General features: G+C 40.1%; 1 pseudogene; it reads left to right on the top strand.

Annotated features, from left to right (window-relative positions):
* Nucleotides 1–14,986: 14,986 nt before the first annotated feature.
* On the top strand, nucleotides 14,987–15,776 carry LOC144224313 (small ribosomal subunit protein eS4, X isoform-like; annotated as a pseudogene).
* The last annotated feature ends 6,357 nt before the right edge of the window (nucleotides 15,777–22,133 follow it).

The following is a 22,133-nucleotide window of genomic DNA, read 5'->3' as shown; positions in this document are numbered from 1 at the left end:
TCCGGGGTATAATGAATACAAGGAGAGAAGATCAGTCTAGCATTGCATTTCAACCTTGGTGACACAGAATATGCCTGATAGCTAAATAACTATGATCACTGGGTCATTTTAGACATCCAGCTGTGACAAACCATCAAGAAAACCAATTTGTATACCTCCCCCCCAAAAAAATTTAAACTGGTATTTTACAGGATGATTGCCAAAATACAAAAGTGACTCTTAAATTTGAAGGATGATTCAACATATGGTGCCTTTAAATAGTGACTTTTCTCTAGTTAATGAAAGCATTTTATAGGTGATTTTACTACTTAATGGAACAATTTCATTAGACAGATTCTTAAACCTGGTATAAGGAACCACTGTTCATTGATAAGTGTATATAATTTCAGATTCCTTGTGCTCTTCTTACCGAGAGAAAAATATATGATTTAATTCAACAAAAAATTGAATAAAACACAACATTTTAGAACTTCTTCTGCTGTGTCTAACGAGGTACATCTGTATGAGCAAAGCTCTATTCACAATTACCAGCAAACCACTAAAACACAAAGAAGCAAATGTTAATGCAATGACTGTATTTATTTTTCCTTGTAGACTGGGTAATTTAAAATGCGTTAATATAGGATTCCTGTTTGCTTTTTAACCGGCTACTAAACTGAACAGCTATTATGTATAAGGCGCTATATTGGGCAAAGGAGGCACAAATAATACCAAGTGGTAAGACACAGTGCCAGGTAACATTTCTGCAGTAGCCACCACCATATCTCAGCACTGTGCTCAACATTGCATGAATTAGCTCATTCGATCCTTGCAGATATCCAGAAGGTCCGAGGCATACCCTTTCTCCTGGGCTCTCTGTACCTCCAGCATGACCAACTGTGAAAGACTAACACCTTTACAGGTCACTGCAGCCCTCCTTCTTAATCTCTACTCAATGCCTGCCAGCACACGGCACTTCCTCACAGTCCTCCTCACACTGTTTTAAGGCATTCTCTCTCATTGGGAGTCCTACTTGTATCAGCTATCTTCTTGACTTCTGTAGTACAGACGCAAGTCTTTATCTGTCCCTCTGTATCCTCACAACCCACTAGGGCACCCAGCCTTGGGCGGTTAGTCGGGAAAGCAGCATTTCTGAAAGTCTAGGTTACAGCTCACTGCTGTGTGTGTGCAGTCCTCTGGCTTATTTCTAAATAGATATTCTGCTCTATTATTTCCATTTACACACACACACACACACACACACACACACACACACTTTTAGCCCTTTTAGGATCTTATAATGTTGTAACTTGTCAGTCTTATAGTCTGAAGATACATGTTACTAGTTTCAAAGGTATTATGACATTTCGTTGATATCTGGATTACAAAGGAAAAAGTTGGTTAGGGTAGACAAGTCTTAAAATAGTTCTATTTCTTGATACAATCTTTGGAACAAGATACAANTGTGGTTCATACATATATAAACACTTGGACCTTTTATTTTAATTCTGTACATGAAAGATGCTCCAGAAAAATCATGTGGATTCTGGTTTGGGATCATTTTTTAAATTTTCACAAACTATTAATGTCATTCATCCCTTTCTTAATTGTTCAATAAAGACTTCTCTGCACTAATTAGTTTCAGAAACTTTTCTCCGTGGGAGCAACCAAATCCAATGCTAGCACTATAGCTGTTTCAATGGATTAAAATAATACTTAACAAATTACTGTGTAGCTTGAAGGCTGAAACACAGAGGTATAATTAACATAACAAAGAATCCTTTTCCTCCATAATTTATACAAATAAAAAGAGAAGAGTTTTTTTTTTCTTTTGTGTTATCCTTTTCTCTCATCACAAAACTGTACCAATATTTTCAAACAATTATTATCAAAGACATCAAAAAAAAGAGAAAAAGCTATTTTGGTTTTTGTAATCATTTCTCTAAAATGATTGCTTTGTTTATATACAATTTAAAAACTTCAATACACAAGTTGTTAGTCCCCTATTCACTTGCATAGGCCTCCTTTACAATATAGACATGTTAAACAGAAAAGTGAAAAAAGTCTCAAACCATTAGAGAATGCATGCTTATATCCATAAAATGGATGTGATTTTCTCCATTTTAGGGAGCATAGAATCTTGCAAGTAAATAATAAAAATATATTTTTTATAGATTAGTTTCCAGATGATTTTTCACACCCGTATTTTCACAGGTCAGTTATGAATGAATGATTTACAAAACCGTTCTTATGCACGTGTCTTGACCCTGCACCTTCAGTTTTGCATGTTATGTATAGATGATGTTTCAAGCAGCACAATTAATTTATGACTTCATGTATGTTAGCAACACATTCTAAGTGAAATCCCAAGCAAATTTCTGAAACAGGCAAATTAACTCTGACTCCTGAAAACATCTGTCTACACACAGGCATCCTTGCCTTCACCAATTTATCACTAAGGTGTGCTGGTGCTTCCCGGAACCTCAGTGTCCCCTTACAAATACTTCTCCTCTCCTGTTCCTCTGCCTGAAGCGTGACCATCATCTACTGACTCCCACACTTTCACACCTCCCTAGTCTCACCCCACACATGCTCTATGCCGATATCCTTATCAGCTCTCCTCCGAAGAGCTGTAAATGTTCCTTTCTCTCAGGGTCTACAATCTATGGCCTGCGTACCAACTCTGCCAACTAACCCTAGCTGGCTGCCTGTTTCTGTAAACAAACAGCCACAATTATTCTTCTAAATATATCCAATGGCTGATTTTGCTCTGGAAATGCCATGGTAGAGCCCATATGCCTCCAAAACTGGAAACACTTCCTACTGATCGTTTTTCAGACAGGTTTGCTGACTTGGTCTCAGATATAGGCAGCTGTGCCCACATGCAATGCACATTGTATTTAAGATTGTAAAACCCTTTATCTGATATGTCATTTGCAATTATCTTTTCCCATTCTGTCAGTTGCCTATTAGTTCTACGGATTGTTTCCTTTGCTGTGCAGAAGCTTTTAATCTTGATGAGGTCCCAATAGTTCATTTTTGCTCTTGATTCCCTTGCCTTTGGGGACGTGTCAAGTAAGAAATTGCTGCTGTAAAGGAGTTATTTCCTGCTTTCTCCTCTAGAGTTTGGATGGTCTCCTGTCTCACATTCAGGTCCTTTATCCATTTTGAGTTTATTTCTGTGTATGGTGTGAGAAAATGATCTAGTATCCAAAATCTATAAGGAGCTCACCAAACTTCACACCCGAAAAACAAACAATCCAGTGAAGAAATGGACAGAAGATATGAACAAAGACTTCTCCAAATAGGACATGCAGATGGCCAACAGACACATGAAACGATGCTTAGTATCCCTCCTCATCAGGGAAATACAAATCAAAACCACACTGAGATACCACTTCACGCCGGTCAGAATGGCTAAAATGAGTGTCAGCGGACTCGAGTTGCTGGCAAGGATGTGGAGAAATGAGCACCCTCCTACACTGTTGGTAGGAATGTAAACGGGTGCAGCCCCTCTGGAAAACAGTGTGGAGATTCCTCAAAAAATTAACAATAGAACTCCCCTATGACCCAGAAGTAGCACTGCTAGGAATTTACCCAAGGGATACAGGAGTGCTGATGCATAGAGACATATGTACCCCAATGTTCATAGCAGCACTCTCAACAATAGCCAAAACATGGAAAGAGCCTAAGTGTCCATCAACCGATGAATGGATCAAGAAGATGTGGTTTATCTATACAATGGAATACTGCATGGCAATGAGAAACAATGAAATCTGGCCATGTGTAGCAATATGGATGGACCTTGAGGGTGTTATGCTGAGTGAAATAAGTCAGGCAGAGAACAGATACCATATGCTTTCACGTATAGGTGGATTAGGAGAAACTTAAGGGAGGACCGTGGGGGAGGAGAAGGGGAAAAATAGTGGGGGAGAGGGAGGGATGCAAAACTTGAGAGACTCTTGAATACTGAGAACAAACTGAGGGCTGATAGGGGTGGGGACGGGGAAGGGAAGGGGGGTGATGAGCATGGAGGAGGGCACTTGTTGGGATGAGCACTGGGTGTTATATGGAAACCAACTTGAAAATAGACTTAAAAAAAAAAAAAGATTGTAAAACCCATACGAAATTGTTTCTTGGACAAGGACTTGCCTACTTCAAATGTGTTTGCTGAACTCACATAATCATGGGGCACTATCACATGGTAAGCAGTGAGTTACACAAGTGAGGATTTTGCTCTCTGAGTCAGGGATATGACTGCATTAATAATGCACGGAGTAGCACTTACTTTCAAACTTAAAATCCCACAAGTCAAAATGCACTTAAAACCATCTAAAAAGAAACTTTATTAAAAGCACTAGGGTTACACATAATTATCACATGGTCATCTTCCATCTCAAAGGGTAAAAACTAGAGAATTCTAAGTTTCCAAAGAAGACTGTGTCTTAAGAGCAAAGAACGAGGTCTAATTAATAATGGTATGGTAAAACTGACGCTATGTGACAGCACTTTCCTCTGTTTATCTAGAAGAAAGAAATCACCTTTTAAGTGGTTCACATTAGCATACTCATATGGGGCAATGCGTCCAGGCCACCTGACAATGACAGTACTCTTAATACATATCAGTATTTAATGCTGTCACCTCCACCAGCACGTGGGGGATGGTCTACTTCCCAGATACGTGACGACCCAGGGAGCGTTCAGTGTCAAGCACGTGCCTTGCACACACCTGCCCAGGAGGGATTTGGGCAGAAGGACACCTGGTACCAGAGAAGAGAAAGATCTTGAGTTCCTGGAAGCCCCCCCGAAGGGGCCCAGAAGGCCGGTACAGGAACAACAGTCTGGGGGGCACAGCCCCCGCTCTTCCTCGACGTCACTAGGAGGGATCATGTCAAACACACACAGAGAGCAGGTACAGCTCGCACCCCAGCAGCTGCGTTGTGGCACAGGCTGCAGATGGTCCAGCGGGACACGATGGGGGGGGGGGTNCGCAGTGTCAATATCCCCAGGGCGGGGACAGGGTGGGGGAGGCACCCCAACGACAGGGACAGGGCGAGGGTCCCTCCACTGCAGGCAGGGAAGGCTAGGGAGCACAGGCCCATGAGGAGAGAAGCAAGTGAATTAGTCGGGTCTCCCACAGAGGGTACTACCGGAAGTGAGAAAGGAGAACTCTGTCCTATGCACTCTAGGAAAGTCAGACTAACACTATCTGGCCAAACAGGGGCTTGCAGAAACGGGCGGGCCCCTAAAGTGGCAGTGTGGCCACCTTGGAGGTCCTGGGCTGTAAAGAGAGGTGGGGGGTGCACTGCAGCCCCCAGCCTCCAAAGGAGTACCTGGGGCGGGGGGTGCGGGCAGGGCCAACTCTGGGTGGGGACATTCCCAGCGAGATGCTTCCAGGATGAGGCTTCTGGGGCCGGGGTGCCTGCTGCTGGGGCGGGTCGCTTCTGGGACCCCACTTCGGGTAAGGACGCGCTCTCAGGGGCTCACTTCCCGGGATCTCGCCTCCAGAAACCCACTTGATGCAGGAAGGGACCGCTTCTGTGGTGCAAGCACTTCCAAGAGCCCATTTTGGGCAGGAAATAAGGCTGCTTCTGAGGCGGGAGCACTTCCAGAGAAGGACGCTTCCAGGGAACATTCTTCCAGGGGCCTCTTGGGGGCAGTGGGGGACACTCCTGGAGGTGGCTTGGAGGAACTAATGTGCACAAGGGGCAAGTGCAGGCTCTGGTGGATGAGCTAGAGGGGCACTGCCCACGGTGGATCCCAGCCAGAACACTGGGCCTGGCTCTGAGGGCCTCTGGCGGCCTGCCTCAGAGCACGGCAGAGGAGGCAGGTGCCCGGATGGAGGGGCCAGCGGGGCAGGCACACGGACCCCTGCCCCCACTGCCAGACTTCCTGCACAGGACCTGATGGAGAACCCAGCAAACGGGCTGCTGGACATCTGGGCTATTAGGACATGGCGGCGGTAGAGAGTGCCATGGCATGGGGAGCGGCGCGCCGATGGAGGGTGCAGGTAGCCTTTCACAGAACCTTTGTAGGAAAAGGAACTGACTCTTGTGGAAAAAAAAGAAAAAAGTTAAAAAAAAATAAACGTTTAGGCAAAAACACCCAAAAAAACCAGAAANATCATGACCTGAGCCAAAGCTGGATGCTTACCCAACTCTGCCAACCAGGCGCTCCAGGAATCAAACATTTAAATATTTAAAATAGATATAATCAGAAGATCAGAAATAAGAGCCAAACACACTTTGAGAAAACTAAAGGAAAGATAATTTTGACTCAGAATTTATGACTATACGACAAAGTTGTCAAGAGCAATACAATTGGACTTGCATAAAAAGATGCATAAGAATAAATAGAGCAGGGACCATGAAAAGGAAGAGTGACCTAGAATGAATCAGAGAAAATGACAAGGACCATTCCTCACCCCAAAAAGGAACAGAACTTAAAACTCAAGAGAACTGTCATCACTTGAAAGATGCTGTGAATATTTGTATGGAAATGGCACACCACGGTTCTAGAAAAATTGATCAGAAAAGTTCATCTGAGACATATTCCCTCCAGGATACAGGAAAAAAGCTACAAATCAGCAGAGATGTGGAAAAATACTGCACACCTATGTACTCTTAAACTAAAGGACAAACTATTCAATAAAAGGTTGATTGGAAAAAATAACCATAAATGAGTGTAAAACACTGGAAAACTACTATTCCATGAGTTCAGAGTGGTCATATAAAATTATGGCAGAATACAGGAGAAGAAGAGAAGGATGTGGAGGAGGAAAACTAAAACAGGATTTGTCACCACGGGGCATGGCTATTGTTCTGACCATTTAAGAGGAAAATAGGTAAATTGTGGGAAGTGCGGGTTCGGCTTTCAACTTTGTCCAGCAAAGCATACGGCCTCAGAAAGAGTTACTCAAGACTCCATGCAAGTCAGGAAAGCTAAGAGGGAGACTAAGGGAAATCTCCCCAAGCTGTTCTCAAGCTCAAGTATATACTGAGCATACATTCAGGGAAACATTGTACAATAGGTCAGTGGCCTATGTGCCAGTAAGAAAGTATAGGGGCACCTGCGTGGCTCAGTCAGTTGAATGTCCAACTGCAGGTCAGGTCATGACCTAGCAGTTCATGGGTCCGAGCCCCGTGTTGGGTTCTGTACTGACATCTCAGAGCCTGGAGCCTGCTTCTGATTCTTGGTCTCCCTGTCTCTGCCCCTCCTCTGCTCATGTGCTCTCTTTCTCTCACTCACTCAAAAATAAACCTTAAAAACGTTATTTTAAAGGATGTATAGAATGCATGCAGAAAAATCAGTTACAACAGGGCTATAAAATATCTCATGAAATAACATGGTCTAAGGAATCTATGAACATAGGCAGAGCCTAACCCCTAGATATACATTAACCAGATAAACCAAGTGAACGCCCCCCCACCCCATATGCATTTAACTGAATAAGCAAAGCGTAGCCTTCTGTTTTCAGCAAGTCCAGAAAGCAGTGTTATGCTTTGAAATGCGTTCCCTATAATTCTCTAACCCAGGCCCTAGCTATTTGATTTCCCACAGAAAATAAATAAGTTTTTACTATTCCTTTTTAGGAAGAACTGCATCTTATCCCTAGTTAGAGAGAATATACTTCTTAGAAGAACACCGATTAATATATATATTACCTANATTTTGTGACCACTCATCAAGTAATCAGGTTTTGGAACAGTTCAAGTAAATGTAAAAAAACAGTGCAGGCTTCTTGCTAATATCTATGGAAAACCTTATTTTAGAATTAACACATCTCATAATACTTTTGTTGTTGTTTATTTATTTGTTCTGGGAGAGAGCAAGGGCAGGCCAGAGAGAGGGAGGGAGAGAGAGAACCCCAAGCAGGCTCTGCCCCTATGTGCGGCTCAATCTGCTGAACCTTGAGATCATGATCTGAACCTAAATCGAAAGTCCTATGTTTAACTGACGGAGCCACCCAAGTGCCCTCCTAACACTTTAGAAAATTCTCTTATATTTAATTATTTACTTGACTATGAATGACCCTTCCTTCAGTATTTGTATATGTGACCACTCCCCTGAACATCATTAAGTTCTAACATTTCTGTCAGGGACCAGTAGGCAAACAGTGCCCAGCAAATTTAATTCATGCTGCAGTCCTTTTATCTATAATGTAAGAAAACTACCAGACTAATCTATCTCATTGGATATATTTTAATAAACTAATAAGGGGATATAGGAGAGATTCTGACATCTGAAATAATACACTTAAGATAATTTACTCAATGGACTTTTAGGCATATGGATATAGAAATTTCCCTCATTTGGGGAGACACTATTTCACAAGGGTGCCAGCAAGCAAACTACCTCCAGAGAAGGACAATAAGCAAAATTAATACTGTTGAACTTGTGACCTATGCTATTTTCTGGAGTTCCATTGTAATTTGTGGTTCTGGTTCTAGTCAATATGTATATAATCAGGGAAGGTAAGTAATACCCGGCCCATTTTTTCTTTCCATAAGTAAATTAAATAATAAGAAAGAAATGTCTTTTGGCAACCCACTATTAGGAAGATGTTACTGGCAACAGCAAAAGAAGTTTCAAAAAATAACTGTAGGCTTAGACTTTATACCTGCAGGAGAAATACATGACTGAATGCATTTTCAAAACCTTTGCTCCTTTACAGTAAATTCAGTTACCATGAAAATTAAAAAGGCAAATGGAGCCAATTTTCCAGGGTATGTATAGCAAAGAGGGTGATATATCTATGACACTATCTATCTGTGGCCTGGTACATTCCAGAATAACAGAATAGAGAACATTTTACAAAATAGAGCCATACACATTTCAGGCTAGTCATCTGGAATCTAAAACAGACCTGATTCTGATGTTATGCTGTGCTTAGACCAACAAAGAAAGAGTAACAATAACANAAGTTACGGGGGGGGGGGGACAACATGTGATCTTCATCCATGAAAAATGGCCACTTGAATATTTGAAGGGGATCTAGCTTGGATAGATTCCAGGTCAAGCGTGTCTGAATATGATTTTTAGCCCAAGATGACAACTCTAATTTTACTTCACAATTTAAGGCGGGAGGTGGTTAAATATCATCTCCCCTCCCCTGTACTAATTACCATATGATATGAAATTGGTTCTCTGAATCTCATGCTAAACTGTGGCTCATAATACCTAGCAAAACTAACTAATGCTTTTCAGTGAAGGTCCTGACTTGTTTGTAATCAAAATAATGTCTTGACACTCTAGGATTTTAGGGGTATTTTCAGGATTTTTTTCCTTCATGTTTGGTATTTTTGGCATCCCTGCTTTGCTTCGCTGGCACCACAACACCAGTCTGCCTTTACATTGGCGCTAGGTTTCAAAGAGAAATCTTCCTGGAAAGGTCCAGGGGCAAAAAATAAGGACAAAAGCATTGGCATAAGAATCACAACACTTAGTAGGAAATGGGTAAAGACTGATTTTGACCCAAGATGTGTGTGCTGGGTGGGTCAGTGGTAGGATCCTACTTCCTCCTTATGGAAAGGGATCAAGGAGTTTTGAAGATATTGAGTTTCACATTTGAGATTTGTTATTTCAGCAGGCCATATATGGCCAGTGATGTGCAAGTAATTAGTGAATGAGGCAATCTGCATGTAAATTAGGTTTTCCTGACCATCTCAATGAAATCAATTGGGCTGAGCCCCTTAACCCATTTTCTTACTAAAACCCCAGCATAATATTCCAGGATTACATGGTAATGGCCACTTTGGCTCTGACTTTCTAGATCTCACTAACGTGTTGTTTTCCACATTTTTTCTTCATTTTACTCTGTGACAACGGTTGGTAGAAATTAACCAATGTTCACGGTTTTTTTCTTAAAACAATTCACACAAGGCATTTGACTGAAGACTTTAAGTTGAAAGATTTGTTTACCATTCAGCATAGCAAGCAATATGAAAGTAAATATTAAGCAACACTGTGTTTAAAACTCCTTCAGCTACCAATCACAGGCTATCACCAGCCATTTCTCTACAGGATCCTAATCTAGTTGGGTTGTTAAAACTGTTCCCTTCAATTTATGCCCTTCCAATTTTTCTATTCAGATCAGTTTATCTTTGCACACTGCACTCTTGGACCTGATCCTTCATTACTGTTTGTAAAATCAAGTGCCAGTCATGCCAGCTCTAAATGTTGAGCAGCACAAACCTGGCAAAGATTTTAGAATGAATGTCAGTGTATCCTTCACTTCATGCTTCCAAAATACTTAAAAAGTATTAGTGACTTTAATCATTTGTTGTACACTTTTTTCCCACTATGCAATTATAAGAACATAGGGGAATAATATCGGTCTAAAAAATGACAGATTTTTCAGTGGTCCTTCTGATTCCATATGCCTATTGATAAACTACACACTGCAAAGATTTTAGCATGTATGTGGTCTCAGAAACAAGGAGGGCCAGGTCCCCTTCCAATCCATCTCACTGCAAAGACACAAAACCCTGTGAGGTGCTTTGAAACATTGAAAAGACAGAATCATGTTAATAATATCATCAACGGGTTTCGCAAGGGAACTCTGGGAAGTAAGAGGTCCTTTCCTCTGGGGCTTAAAATTATGTTATTTTTCTATTGAGGTCAAGTTCTGAGAGGCAATAAAACCTTTAATTCCAACTGCCCTTAACCAGGAGGTGAGAAAAGTTTTAACAACCCCGGGGACCACTAGGAAGGCACTAATGAATGATAATTTATTCTCAACAGTCAGAAAGAGCAACCAACTCTGAGACAATGTGTTATAACTTCTGTAACTTTTGCAAACACGTAGGAAAGGCAGTGTTAATTTGCGGATGAGGGATATTTAAAGTAACATTTCATCTATGTTTGAAAAACTTAAGTTGTTCTAGGGCCTGAGTACAAGAGAGTATTAGCTGTGGTTTACACAGGAAATATGTACAGAAAGACCTCAGTGTATTCACCTTGGGTCATGACCTATCTATGGACAAGTAATGAATGTACTATACTTGTGAACAATAACTATTTATGTACATAGTTATAGAATTATCAGCGTGCACCTCATCAAGTACAGGTTAATGACATTGTTCTATTTACATATGCATCTATGTTGGTCTGCTGGGTCTCCTGAGAGCTGTATGAATGTTTCTCCATAACACAACCACATTTCAATCCAAACATTTCCTCCAGTAGGGTAGTTCTCTTTAAAAACAGCCTTTGCTGGGGCACCTGGGTGGCTCAGTTGGTCAAGCATCCAGGTCTTTATTTCAACTCAGATCATGATCTCACAGTTCGTGAGATAGAGCACTGTATCAGGTTCTGTGCTGACAGCACAGAGCCTGCTTGGGATTCTGTCTCTCCTCTCTCTGCTCCTCCGCTGCTCATGTTTCTCTCTCTCTCTCTCTCTCTCTCTCTCTCACACACACACACACACACACACACTAAATAAACATTTAAAAATCAGCTTTTAAAGGCACCTGTGTGGCTCAGTCGGTTGAGTGTCCAACTTTAGCTCATGTCATAATCTCATAGTTCGTGGGTTTGAGCCCCATATCAGGCTCCGTGCTGACAGCTCAGAGCCTGAAGCCTGCTTCAGATTATGTCTCCTTCTCTCTCTGCCCCTCTCCCACTCCCTCTCTCAAAAATAAAAATAAAACCATAGTAAAAGTAAACTCAGTTTTTCTTGTGAATCTAAAGTAAAATAAACTTAATAACATTATTTCACATAACCCTTTAAGTAGGTTACTCATGAAGAAACATGTCAAAATTGTTACCATCAGAACACAGTATGGTTGTGTCTTTGTGTGTATTTATATTTATATATAATACATCTACATATATACATATACCATGCAAAAATATATATTCTATAATAGATATGTCATATGTAATGAACATATGCATGTTGTTAGACACATATGTATATATACTATGCATATTAGAATGAAATTTAATGCGTAAAACAGAGATTGAAATCACTAATGATTAAAGCATATTTTAAAGGAACATGGCCAGCAAAATTCAAGTAACTATACAGTAGTTATGCAACCCAGTAACTACACAGTATTTATGCAACTCAGTAACTATACAGGAGTTACACAACTCATTAGCCGCTGAGTTCTGACTGCTGAGTACCAGAGCCAGATTACTAAGTAAATTAAGGAAAATTTGTTCTAGGCTGTATTTGGTGGAAAGATAACATGGCAAGCTAGAAGAATTATGGAAGGAAGAACTGAGCTTTTGTTGTCTGGCTGGTTGCTTTTTACTTTTTGCTTTACACATAATTTTTGAGACACTGATATACTTGAGATTGCATGTGCTTTAAAGCTATCAGGTGACAGATCTTGACATACACATGACCCTGGAAACCATCAACACAATCAAGATAATGAGTACAGGGGCACCTGGGTAGCTCACTCTTTTGAGCATCCAACTCCCTCTGGATTTTGGCTCAGGTCATGATCCCAGAGTCATGGGATCGAGCTCCAGATTGGGTTCTGTGCTGACAGCATGGCACCTGCTGGGGGATTCTCTCTTCCTCTACGTCCCCTCCCCTCTCAAAAACATTAATAAAACTTAAAAAATAAGATGATGATTACATTCATTACCCCTGCCAAGTTCCTTGGGCTCCTTAGTGACTGCTCTTTCTCTTTTTCTTCCAATCACTTACACCCTCACTCCCACCTATATTCCCAGAGAACTACTGACCTGCTTTCTGTCACTATGGTTTGGACTTTTTAAAAACTGCATATGAATGAAATTACATGGTAGTTTTACTTTGTGTTGTTTTTTTCAATAAATAAAGTTACTTTAATATTCATTCAAGCTTCTTATGTATGTAAATAGTTCATTTAAAAAAATTCTGAGTAGTATTCCACTGTATGGCTATAGCACTATTACTTGTACCTATTTGCCTGGTAATAGGGTTTATACAACACCGTTTTAGCTTACCACAGTCTACTTTTGAGTGATACTGTATCACTTCACATGCACTATTACAGTACAAATACATTATCATGGTTTATCTGACAATTCCTAATTCCAGGCTCTGTTACCTATTTTTTCACACACTTTATGTCTACGTATTTTTTCTCTACTAGTACCACAGTACATTTTTACTATTTTTAATTCAAAGATTCAATTATCAATTAAAGGGTCTTTTATTTTTTTAATTTTTTTAAAAATATTTTTATTTATTTCTAGGAGAGAGAGAGAGAGAGACAGCGCGAGCAGGGGAGGGTCAGAGAGAGAGGGAGTCACAGACTGAAACAGGCTCCAGGCTCCGAGCTGGCAGTCAGCACAGAGCCCGACGCGGGGCTCGAACCCACGAACCACGAGATCATGACCTAAGCGAAAGTCGGACCCTTAACCGACTAAGCCACCCAGGTGCCTCTAAATGGTCTCTTAAAAAAGAGAAAATATAAAATACTTCCCACACATTTATAATCTGTGCAGCTGTTTATTCCTTTGTATGATTCCAGACTTCTATCTTGTATTTTTTCCTTCTCCTTGAAAGGTTTTTTTAAAATTTATTACTTTTTATGTATAGATCTGCTAGTGATGAGACAGTCTTTAGTAGCCTTCATTTTTTAAAGATAGAGTAGTGTCTACAGATTGACAGTTGTTTTCTTTCAGGGTTTTAAAGTTTATTTATTTGAGAGAGAGAGAGATGAGAGAGAGATGGGGGGGGGGGGGGGGGGAGAGACAGAGACAGAGACAGAATCCCAAGCAGGCTCTCCACCATTAATACAGAGCCTGACATGGGGCTGGAAGCCATGAACCATGAGATCACGACCTGAGCTGAAATCAAGTGTCAGACTCTCAACCGACTGAGCTACCTAGGTGCCTCTCTTCCAGGATTTTAAACATACCTTTTCCATTCTTTTCTTATTTATATCGTCTCAGATGAGAGATATATTGTCATTTTGTCTTCAACTGCTTTGCTAAGATTGCTTTTAGGCTTTTATTTTTATCCATAATTTTGAGGGATTTCAGTATGATATGCTTTGTTTTCTGTGTTTCTTATGGTTGGCATTTGTTGAGCTTCATGAATCTACTGTTGTGCAGTTTGCATCAAATTTGGGAAATTTGCAGCCATTATTTCATGAGATATGTTTCCTGTCACTCCTTTTTCAGGTACAATTATAAATGGCTACTTGATTTTATCCTATGGCATTTCACTGATGTTTTCTTTATTGTGTCTTTTGTCTTTTACCTCTCTATCACATTTCAGATAGTTTCTATTATTCTATCTTCAATTCTTCTGGCCTCTTCTTTCACAGTGTTTAATCTTCTTTCAGTCTCATCCAAAGTATTTTCCGTGTCATATTTTTCACACTAAAGCTTTTCTCTACCAGCTTGCACATTTCAGATGTAATTATACTTTTCAGTGTCTTGCCCATAACTTCCATCATATTTATAATGTGTATGTCAATTTCTATTATTGTCTACTATATTATTGTGAGTCACAGTGTCTTACGTCTTTGAATACCAATATGGTAGTTCATTGAATGCTGAACATTATGTGTTTTACCTTGCTGGATATGAATGGCTTCATATTCCTCTAAATGCTCTTCAGCATTATTCTATAAAGTAGGCACATTACTTTGAACTAGTGTGACTCCTTCTAGAATGGCCTTTTGATTTGTTAGCTGTGTCCAGAGCAGTGCTCAGTCTATGATTAATTATCCTCACTACTAAGATAATATCCTGCTAAGTACTAATTATTCCCACTACTACGATATCCTTCTGAGTATTCTAACCTACGTTGAATTTTTTTCTCACTCTGGAAATCAGAGTTTTCCACTCAGGCTAGTTAGAACATAAACTATCTTTGGTCCTATCTGAACCCTGAAGAGTATCCCACTTTTCCTCACAGGTCCTTTACATAGCCTCAGAGAGTTTCCTCACATGCTTGTGCCAGTCAACATTCACCTTAAGACTCAGGGAGGACTCTACTCTCTTTTCTCAGGTACCGGGAGGAGGCAGTCCCCTTTCCGTGCCTAGCACAGCCATGGCTTATGGCCCCAAGGAGCATCTAAAGTATGTCAGCTCCAAAGCACTGGATGCTGGATAAACCGACCGGTGTGTTTGCTCCTCCATCTACAGCTCCCCATTAGTGAAGAGAAAGTCTTCTTCTTATCATGGTCCTAAGGAACAGACTGAAGTATGCTCTACCGGGAGATGAAGTAAAGACCTGATGCAGCATTTTATTAAGACTGATGGCAAGGTCTGAGCTGATATAACCCACCCTGCTGGTGTTATGGATGTCAGCAGCATGGACAAGACTAGGGAGAATTTCCATCTGCTCTGTATGACACCAAGGGCTGCTCTTCTGGTGTCTGGATGACGCCTGAGGAGGCCACATATCAGTTGTGCAAAGTGAGAGAGATCTTTGTGTGGACAAAAGGAATCCCTCACCTGGTGGCCCACGGTGCTGGCACCATCCACCATCCTGATGCCCTCATCAAGGTGAAGGACATCTTTCAGACTGACTTGGAGACTGGAAGATTACTGATTTCCTCAGGTCTGACACTGGTAATCTGTATATGGTGCCTGGAGGTGCTCGCCTGGGAAGAACTGGTGTGATCATCGTCAAAGAGAGACACTCTGGATCTTTTAATACCGTTCATGGCCAATGGCAACGGCTTTGCCACCCAGCTCTCCAACATTTTTGTTATTGGCAAAGGCAACAAGCCATGGATTTCTCTCTTACCCAGGCAAAGGGTATCTGCCTCACAATTGTTCAAGAAAGATACAAGAGCCTGGTGGGCAAACAGAGAAGTGGGCAAATGGTATCTTGATGACTTAAAGGGAATTCTTTGTACTTAAACTAAAGGTAATATAACACGATAAAAGAAACAGAAGACTGAGAGAGGATTCCAAGTCTTAGGAGCCTTTTCCTTGGGACACTTTTTTCTCTCCAGTCCTCTGTCCTGTGAACTCCAGCTGCCTTAGCCTTCTTAGCCGCCTACTGTGTCTCCTAAATGCAGAAATTGCCAGGCTGCACCTGGTTCACTCCTCAACAGATGAGCATGGAAATGTCCCCAGACCACAACTCAGGGCAGTCATAGTTCTCATTTAATGTTTCCCTTCTTACAGGAATCTCTGTTCTAATCTCCAATACAAGAAAAGTGTTGTTTTACATATTCTTTTTTTTTTTTTTTTTAGTTTTTTCTTTTCATGTAGGAGGGAAATGTTAGCACCTGTTACACGATCCTGGCTTGAAGCAGAAATGCCCTATGAATACTTTATTTTTTCAAAGGCATTTTTATTGTTTTCCTGTAGGGAGTGCAAAGTAAAACCTTCCATTTTCCCATAAAATCCTCAGTAAAATAATCAGTAACTAACTGTTGAAAGTAAATGCATTTTGACAAGGTACAGAGACACTTAAGTCTTTCTTCAAAGAGTAGGAAGTAAATATAAACTTCAAGTGGGCAATAATGTTGCCTTTCCCGCATTTCCCCAGAATCTACAACTGTGTTTTCACAATGTAAGCACTTAACAGATGATTGCTAAATAATGTTAAGACAGTAGCTAAGAACTAAATATCCCCATGCAGATATACAAACTTTTCATCCCAGATTTATAACCAGTGCTAGGCATGAAGTTCTCTAACTTAGACTAAAAATGTTAAAGGTCTCCATGCCCACACTTGGTACAACTGTCAAGTTAACAAACATCCCCTGCTTCTGCCCCCAACACTGCTAATTTCTTGATGTCACTAACGCCCAATGTCACTAAACAGTGAAAATCATGGGAGAACTCCATAGGTCTTCTTGAGAAGCCTCTTTCATTTCAGACTTTTAGAACCATTCTGACAACTTCTGCTCCTAGGACTTCAGGAGTAGAACAATCTATGTTTATTTTAAGCTGTTTAGGGAGAGTACTTCAAGATACATCAGTTACAAAGTTTCCTGACCCTGCTCATCCTAAACCAAAATATTGTCACTTTTAACAGGTGTTTAATGTGACTTATACACATACTTAAGCATTTCTACCTAGTAACTACAGTCCTTGGAATTCTTTTAACAGGGCAAGGTGAAGTAATAACACAGAATCCATAATAATGCAATAAATGAAAATAAGAGGATTTATGACAGAATACTATTATTACAATTATAATTGTGACCCCTTTGTAGCCACATGGAAGAAGGCTATGATTAATAAATTACATAAAGAGTATGGAACGTGAAAACAAACTAATGACGCTGGGTTAAAAAGTGTGTGTACACCAATAAAAATTAGAAAGGAGTATGAAATAATGAAAACAACTTACTTTTAAGGTACATCGATGGTGAACAATCCTTTATACAAAATACACATTTAGAGAAAGAGTTGCTATTTAAAAAAGGCTGTTTGCATCTTAAATATATATTTTTAAAGCTAGGTTTCACTTGGGTCACATTCGCAGATAAGGATAATCAGTTTTCACTCTTTCACATCTTTCTCATATGCTTGATGTATGAAATTAAATATTGAAGGTTTTCTGGGCAATATGAAACTATTCACATTTGTAACCCTAGGGGTGCTTAATTCACATCTGCACTCGCGGCCAAAGGATACTGATAATTTGTTACTATTTTGCATGGTTGTTTCTTGGGCTTTAAAATCTTTCTCATAAGCTTTTTCCACATCCTCACCCATCACGTATACTGACAGCAGTGTTCGTATTACTCAGAGAAAGTGTAGAAAACAAGGGTGACTGGCCCGGCTTCACCATTGCTCACATAAGCAAATGGCTGAAGTGACAGAATTAGGACTTATTTAAGTGAAATGTGTGCCTTGTGTTGTGTGAAGGAAGGTAAGTCTTACTGACATTGTGACCCTTACATCTGTCTAAAGAAGTATCTTTAGGTTGCCAAGCTTGAACTTTAAATAGAAGCACATGCTATGGATAGGCAAAAGAGCCAAAAGAGATGTACACACACACACACACACACACACACACACACACACACACGTACATTCTGGCTTGTGGCATACACATATACACACATCACATATATTTATAAGAGTGAAATAAATACCCCAAATAATTGAATTAGCATCTCTACTAATCTCTAAGACTCTAAAATGGAAAACAGTTCCCAAATGATCATGTTATGAGATAAATATGCCACTTCTGCACTTATCTTCTAAATCAGAAAATAAAGCAAACAGACCAAATGATCATGTATTGGGAAAACTCCTAAGTTGCACACACACACACACACACACACACACATGTGCATGTGTGCACACACATAACAAAGGGGCAATGACATGGCCTAGAGGTGAAAACAAATCTCTTTCCAATAAAAATCACACGTATTAATTTCATAGTCTTTGGTAAAACTCAGTGAACACAGTCCAGCTGCTGAATTACTACACAATGCAGCACAGGATCCTGAACGAGGAAAACTCCATTTACATTAATATTTTATGCCTATAAAATGTGTAAATATCTTCACATGAAATGTGTTACATAGACATACAGCATATGAGTACATGTATGTGTGTACATATATTTATATAAGGCATATGCATATATCCTAAAAGAAGGTGTGATACTCAAATAATGCATATCCCCATGCACCCTGTTTCTTTCATATCACTGAAATACCCTGGACTTCCATCCCTAATCAAATGCTTCTTTTGAAGTCAGTAATATAAATATACATTTCTATCAGAATCCTTCCGAGTTATAAAAGGTCGCATAAGTTCAGAACTCTGAGCAGTCACCAAGGACAGACCCTTTAACGTAGCCCTCTCTTCACCAAGGAATGCAGTATCCTGGGAATATTGAACTTAATGCTATACTCTGAATGCATGTGCAAAATAAATATGAATTTGAGAAACCTTTTCATGCATATTTATTTGGTGTTCAGGTGAATGCTAATTCTTGTTTTTATAGTGGGTTAGGGTAGATAAAATTATATCACACAGATAGAGGTGCACAGTGTCATAAAATGGCTAAGTGGGATCTCATGTCAGATTTCACAAAGCAAGCAGAGTGCACATCTCTGCTGCTAGCGTTTCTTTGGGAACTCTCTAAAAACATCCAATTCCAATAACAGATATATTTTTAAAAATCCTTTAAATGTTCATTCATTTTTGAGAAAGAGACAGAGCACGAGTGGGGGACGGGCAGAGACAGAAGGAGACACAGAATCCAAAGCAGACTCCAGGCTCCCAGCTGTTAGCACAGAGCTGGGTTCGAGCCCACCAACTGCAAAATCATGACTGGAGCCAAAGTTGGATGCTTAACCAACTGAGCCAGTAGGTACCCTCCATAAACAAATATTTTGAGCACCCATTACAAGTTGAGCATTTTGGGGGGGGGGCATAAAACAATGAGGTTTTTGTGTGTCAAAATCAAGAATGTCTTCAGTATATTATCCTTGAGTCTATTTGCTTCTTTCTCATCAAGTAAATGCAAAGGGGTACCGTTATTTCATACGATGATCATTTGGGAACTACTTTTCCTCTTGGATTTTTCAAGAATTGATGTAGTTACTAGGTGCCTAGATGCAGGAAATTCTAAGCCCCTTCCCTGATAGCTGTGTGATATTGTCCAGGTGAATTCAATCTATGTCAACTATTTTATTTTATAGAAGTCTCTCACAGAGATGCTGAGGAAAGTAAATATATACCTGTATCTATATATAAATATGCATTTTTATATTGATAAATAGATGTTTATGTATACACAGGTACATAACAAGTGTTTAAAAGAGCATAGTTATTATATTAGGATCCAGTGGGGTCTTAGATGGCTGAAGTTGCTGTGAAAAGGATGGTTGGTGTTTCGCAGATGCCATGCAGAGAGGGGTTGGGGTACACAGCTCTAAGTGACAGAGACTCGGTGGCTGGAGGCATGGCAAATGACCATGTGCAAGAAGGCATCCTAGAGAAAGTGACTTAGGAGATAAACATTAAAGATAACTAGAAATGGGGCATCTAGGCAACTCAGTCTGTTAAGTGTCCAACTTCAGCTCAGGTCATGATCTCACGGTTTGCAAGTTTGAGCCCCACATTGGACTCGATGCTGTCAGTGCAGAGACCCCTTTGGATCCTCTGTCCCCCTCCCTTTGCTCTTCCCTTGCTCACTCTTTCTCTCTCAAAAATAAATGAACATTAAAAAAACACTTAAAAGGGGCGCCTGGGTGGCTTCGTCGGTTAAGCGTCCGACTTTCGCTTAGGTCATGATCTCGCGGTTCGTGGATTCGAGCCCCGCGTCGGGCTCTGTGCTGACAGCCAGCTCAGAGCCTGGAGCCTGTTTCAGTCTGTGACTCCCTCTCTCTCTGACCCTCCCCTGCTCACGCTGTCTCTCTCTCTCTCCTAGAAATAAATAAAACATTAAAAAAAAAAAACACTTAAAGGTAACTAGAAGTTAATAAGGAAAATGGAGAGGAGAGAGAGAAAGGGGAAGACAACCTTACAAAAGAGAGGCAAGAATGCTGTGGCCAAGTCTCTGCTCACGTGAGATGATTGATGGGTATGCCGGGGAACTGAACTCAAAGTCTGGAGTGGCTGGGAAAACCCTGTACCAAGGGACTTCCTCCAGTGTACAAAACCACTGCGTTGCTCTGAATTCAGCAGTCTCCTAGGCCAGCCATTCATTTATTCCTTTTTTGAAATTCTGAGAACTCTGTGTCAAGGCTGTCCTAAATCACTAATACTGATATTTGAGAAATTAGAATAAAAGTATGAAAAGGCTAGAAAATGGAAAATATTCATTACTTTCAAAGAAGGAAACCCAAATATCAGATCTCATCTAAAAATCAATCCCAATATTGGTTCCACAACTATTTAAGGGACAGTAAAAGACTGTCTGGAAGTTACACACTTAAAACTTGCCCAGCTGCATTAAAAATAAGTTACTACACATTGAACTAATTTATTTCTTAAACAGGGTAAAGAGATTAGGAATGATAAGGGTCCAGGGGCCCCTATGTATGTGATATTGATCATGGTGCATTTATGATAAAGGAATTTGATACATTCTTACAGAAACATGATAACTATGCAGGTGCATGTTGACTAATATAATGACGTTTGGACCGATAATTTTCAGAAAGACGGTGTGTCAAAGGACCTAAAATATGTACAATTTCAATCTGCAGGAAGTCTTTCTTGGACATTCAGTATATGGAGCTCCTTAGCCTAATTCTTCCTAACTTTTATTACTTACGACCAGAATTAAACTTTAGAAAGCATATTTATCATGTATGTCAATGCATTTTGCTAAATTATTTTTTAGAAAACCTAAATGCATTAAATGATAAGATCAGGATCCAACCAAATGTGTGAGGATGAAATCAAAGGTTGATAGTAAGAAGAGGAGGTACAGTAACATCCCACACTCAGCTCAAATGAATTGTCTCAGCATGAGGGGATCCGAGATTAGCAATTATGCCAGGGCAGTGTGCCTACCGATACATGGTGAGACTTTAGTAATAGTCAGTGAGTTGACTATGCATAAAATAGATGCAAATCATGCATGGTAAAGAGTATTTAGAACAAGGATAGAGATATTTTATAATAATAATTTTTATAGCAGTAATAGTAATGCCTAACATTTACATAAGTGCTGTAGCAAAATTAACCAATTTAATCTTCAGAGAAACAACTTTATGAGGTAGAAGTATTAGCATTATCCCCATTTTAAAGGTAAGAAAACAGGTACAGCGAGATTAAATTAGGCCCAAGTCATATGGCTAATAAACAACAGAGCAATTTGACCCCAAAATTACTTTTTAAAAAAATGTTTATTTATTTTTGAGAAAGAGACAAAGAGCATGAGTGGTAGAGGGGCAGACAGAGAGGGAGACACAGAATCTGCAGCAGGCTCCAAGCTCTGAGCTGTCAGCACAGAGCTCGAGGCGGGACTTGAATCCAGGAACCACGAGATCACAACCTCAGCTGAAGTCAGCTTAAAAACCCAGGTTGTGATCCCCAAAGTTATTATTCTTAAGCAGAACTTCATATTTTTATAAGGTAAAAGGAACTTTTGGGAATGACTGTTTATGGTAATAATAGCAATACATGAGGAATTGATACTTGAGATGGAGACACAGTTTGTGGAAGAAATTACCGAAGTACATATAACTGACTTCAAACTCTGAATAGCTCTCTTGGGAAAGAGGGTGGACTTGTCTCTATAGTTCAAGGAAGAC

The sequence above is a fragment of the Crocuta crocuta genome, unplaced genomic scaffold (genome assembly GCF_008692635.1).
Source record: "Crocuta crocuta isolate KB4526 unplaced genomic scaffold, BGI_CrCroc_1.0 scaffold2, whole genome shotgun sequence".
Lineage (NCBI taxonomy): Eukaryota > Metazoa > Chordata > Mammalia > Carnivora > Hyaenidae > Crocuta > Crocuta crocuta.
This window is presented reverse-complemented; position numbering and strand designations above follow the sequence as displayed.